The sequence below is a fragment of the Cynara cardunculus genome, assembly GCF_001531365.2.
Source record: "Cynara cardunculus var. scolymus isolate 2C chromosome LG 6, CcrdV1, whole genome shotgun sequence".
NCBI classification, from domain to species: Eukaryota; Viridiplantae; Streptophyta; class Magnoliopsida; order Asterales; family Asteraceae; genus Cynara; species Cynara cardunculus.
In genome coordinates this window covers 4,924,631-4,929,850 of record NC_037533.1, presented here as the reverse complement: position 1 = coordinate 4,929,850, position 5,220 = coordinate 4,924,631, and positions in this window count along the sequence as shown.

The following is a 5,220-nucleotide window of genomic DNA, read 5'->3' as shown; positions in this document are numbered from 1 at the left end:
CGTAAATTAGAAATATGGAAATTATTATGAATAGCGTTGAATTCTTCTGGTAGCTTCAAGTGATACGCTACTTCACCAACCCGTTTACTGATTCTGAACGGCCCAACGTACCTCGGACTCAGCTTACCTCTTTTCTCTAAAAGTACAATTCCCTTCCAAGGTGAAACTTTCAAGATTACATAATCTCTCACATGAAATTCAATCGCCTTACGACACTTATCGACATAACTCTTTTGTTAGTCCTGAGTGGTCGTTATTCTTTCTCGAATTCGATCTATCTTTTCGGTTGTTAATTGAACAATCTCTAGGCCGACTAACTGTTTCTCTCCCACTTTATTCCAACATAACGACGTTCGACATTTTTTGCCATATAGAACTTCATAGGGTGCAACTTGAATGCTGGAATGATAACTATTGTTGTAGGCAAATTCAATCAACGTTAGATGATTTTCCCATGAACCCCTGAAGTCAATGATACAAGCTCGCAACATATCTTCAAGGGTCTGTATCGTTCGTTCAGTTTGTGGGTGATACGCCGTACTCAATCGAATTTGGGATCTCATTGCCTTTTGGAAGCTTCCCCAAAACCTCGAGGTAAACCGGTTGTCCCTATCTAAAATAATTGACAATGGAACACCATGTCAAGCCACAATCTCATCAATATAAATCTTCATAAGTCTTTCCAGCAGATATGCCTCTATAATCAGTAGAAAGTGTACACACTTAGTTAAGCGATCCACAATTACCCATATAACATCATACTCTTTCGAAGTTCGTGACAGCTTCCTTATGAAATCTATCGTGATATGATTCCACTTTCACATCTAAATTTATAAAGATTAATAAATGTTGTATTGAACAATGTACATATTAAGAAGGTTGAATTTGATGTATATTTCCCCACTCTTATATTTATTTATTTAATTGGAGTTATTACAATTATTGATACCAAGACAACGATACATATACATATATATATATATATATATATACACAGTGTACCTAACAACTAACTAACCTTATTTATTTTAAAAATGAACAAATAATTAGTGTGAATAATATTTTAACAAATATAAAAGTGACGTGTCGTAAGGTCCATAGATTATGCGATGCACACGTGGCAAGATGTTAGTGGAAAACTAAGTTATGAAGGAAATAATTAAGCCATAGATTTGAATAAAATAAAAGATACTCCAATGGCAATATTGGTACCAAATCTCTAATATTCTCATTTAATGAGTCAAAGAATAAAGTAATAACCACCATCCCCAAAATGGTAATTTCATTTTAAACCCAAAATTAAATGCTTAAAAATCACAGTCGAAAATTCCGATGTAGAAATGGGATCATACCAAGATTTCATCATGAAATCCAAATCTCTAAAAAATAATGCATACAAAATGAAATTACATTACGTTCTAAAACATACAAAGATTCCAAATTCTTTCATGAAATCCGAATCTCTCAAAAATATTCCGTCAAGCCAGATGTCCACATAAAATTATTCTGAGGCATATTCTTCATTTGTATTACTTAGAAATTAGACCAATATAAAACAAACGAGCCCAATGGGAAGGTGTAGAGCACTTGCTTTCGTGAAAACTTTTGACTTATGCAAAGTGTATGAAAATAAGAGAAAGCTTGCTAAAAACCGGGGAAATAGGAAAAAAAAAGACACATAGACTAAATATTGAAAAACGCATTATAAGTAAGAATAACATACAAGCTAGCTAATAATTTAGGAGCCGTTTACTAAACGCTTACTCGGTTAAGCGCTTACGAAGTCACATTACCTCACCGGATGAATATGGTAAGGACCAAGAATCTTACCCGGCAAGAGCGAGATAAGGACCAAGAGTCTTACCCGATAAGTGAGGGCAACGACTCTTACCAAGGTAAACGCTTACGGGGTAAATTGTTACATGCGATGTCGTTTTGGTGGACTAAAATCTTAACCGTTAAGTAAATAGTAGTGTTAAATTTTACCGGTAAACACTTACTGGATAAGTATTTGGTAAACGACCCCTTAGTCTTTTATTAAAGAAAATGTATTCATGAGGAAATGACATGAACTCGGTAAGTAAATGGAATACTGGAAATAAGCTGAGAGTCGTAGAAAAATGCTATGCATGTTAACTTCCTACTGCTTGTTAGAAAATTTACATTGAAGACATGACCCTGAGCAACTGAAAAACATATGCTTACGAGTTATAATTTATACCAGTTGTAGAAAATAACCGAGCCGTCTTGAAGACATTTAAAGGCACCGAATTTGTAATTCAAATGGGTTTTTATTGAATTATTTTCAATGTCTTTTAAAAATATAATTTCTTAAACTTTATATTTTGTAATTGAAACATGTTTTCCGAGTGTCTTTTTTGGATTGTAAATGCTCGGAATCTTGAATGGAAGAGTATAGAAAGAGAACGAGTAAAATAACAATCTATCATTTTATTTTCAGAGTCGATTACGTGTTTTGCTAGAAACAAATGATGTAATGAAAGAGAAAATTGAATGGAATCATATTCGCCTTTTGGTCAAAATAAATAAAATCACTTTATTTCCTTAAAAGTTAATAATTATGAATAACGTGTTACGATAAATTATATATTACTCATTTTGTCACAAAACAAGCGTTCACAATAGAAATGACAACCTTACCCTTACTAAATGTCCCACTCGTTTCACAACCTTTAAATATATATATGTATGTATTAATTAATGTTAATTTTGAGAATTTAGTTATCTATTTTTAAATCTGAACATTTAGGGGCCGTTTACTAAACACTTACTTGGTAAGTGCTTACTAGATAAATTTTATTATCGGATGAACATGAAAAAAGTCAAGAATCTTACCGGGTAAGAGCGATGAGAATGATGGAGAATCTTACCCGGTAAATGAGGATAATGACTCTTACCCAGATAAGCGCTTACCCAGTAAATTGTTGCATTCGATATGTTTTGATGTATTAAAATCTTGCGAATCAAAATAAATCATATTGTTGACTCCTACGTAAGAACTTACCGGGTAAGCAATTAGGTAAAAAGACCCTTATTTCATAACAAAATGTACAGAAAACATGGATAAACTATTAAGTAATAAAAAATAAGGGACTTAAAATAGTTGATTTTGAAAGGATATTATTGAAATTAATTTTAGGTTAAAATTATCAAAGCAAGAGAATTTAATAATATTTATTGGAAATTAAAGTAAATTGGTCTTATTGAAGTAATATGAAAAAAGCATAAGGTATATTTATATTAATAAAATGACCAAACATAAATTTTTATTGTTAATTAATATTTAAAGATGACTAATTTTTACACTTTAAATGAAAGTCAATATTTATATACCCTCATAAATGTTATGACTTATTTTAGTAAGTTACATATTTTATATAGCATGAAATATAAATATTACATACTGGTTTTAATAAATATAAATTGCTACATATAAAAGACCATCGTTTCTAAAAAATTGATTATCTCACCCTTATCACATTATACTCAGCTCCTGATTATGTCACCTTTATTGCAAATTTATTCGGCTCCTGATTATGTCATCCTTATTACAAAATATATCCAACTCCTGATTATATCACCATTATTACAAAATATACTCAATTCCTGATTATGTCACTCTTATTACAAAGTATACCCAACTCCTGATTATGCCACCATTATTTCAGTCAGTTGATAATAACGTATCAAAACCCAATTTATGCTAATACATAAGCACATAGTAGTTTCAAAAACACCCAAATATGAAACCATACGGTTCCCTATTGAAAGAAAATCAAATGATGCTTTTAAAGTAAAAACTCACCTTGTAACACAAATAAATTGCAGACATGAAACTACAAAGAAAATCATATATGAACACGTAAACAGTTTCTTCTTCTTCCTTCTGTTTGCTTCGAACCAAAAAACCAAAACACACCAACTTTTCTTATAATAGAAAAGAGAAGAAATTTAAAACGCAGACATATATATTTTTTAGGTAAGAGGCGGTGAAAGGCAAAGATACTTTAAACCCAATTTCCAAAATGTATCTCTCAACTTTCATCATTTATGCATAAACCACCCCACACTTTTCAACCCAAGCAAAATTAATATCCGGTTATAACATTTGGTCAATATATGAACGAAGAACGAAAAAGAACAGAGTTACCGAGAAGGAAAAACAATGTCCACTAACTCGTATTTTAATTGTTCTTATTATTATACTATATAAAAATAGTTCAATGTGTTTTAAATTACTTTGAGTTCTCACATTAATCTCTCTATATATACATATAGAGTTGGGTTTCGATAAGGAGAGTTAAGGTGAGAAGCGTAAAAATAGATCTCCATCTTTAGATGTACATTAGGATGAGATGTACCTGATCAATCTCCGTTCAAGCGTGTGAGTGTGTTTGAGATTACGCTTCTTACTTTAACTCTCCTCACACGATCCTTCGCATATACGTATATATATACACACATATACATACACATACACACACACACACACACACACATATATATATATATATATATATATATATATAGACACAGAGAGAGAGGAGACTTACTTTGCAAACCACGTTATTTGTACAAACCGTACAAACCTCAATCATAATTTTTTATTGTGTTCATTTTTTCGTAATTATGGGAGGTTGATTAATCATTTTTATTGTGTAGGGTGTTAATCGTGGATATTACCATCTTCATTATTTTAATTTTAGAGGAATACCTGAAATAGTTTCATTAAAATTTCATTAAATGTTATATGAAACAATTTCATAACCATATATGAAACAACTTCATCAAAAAAAAATATTATATGAAACAATTTCACAAGATTAAACAATTTCATGAAAAAATTTCATAAGATTAAACAATGAAATCGACAGATGAGGATGGTTTGCACAGTTTGTAGAAATTGGGTGGTTTGTATTTGATCGCTTCTCTCTCTCTCTCTCTCTCCCTATATATATATATATATATATATATATATATATATACCAGAAGCGTACTCGCGCAATGCAGCGACATACATCGTGATTTTAATATTTCATTTTATTCTTTATCTCAATCGATGTTATAATATGACTTTATGTGATTTTGAGAAAGCGATGGTGTTTTTATTTTTGAATAAAATATATGTTTGAAGATATCATAAAAATTTGACAAAAATATATCGATATTAGTATCAAATTAACTATTTGAAATTCCTCA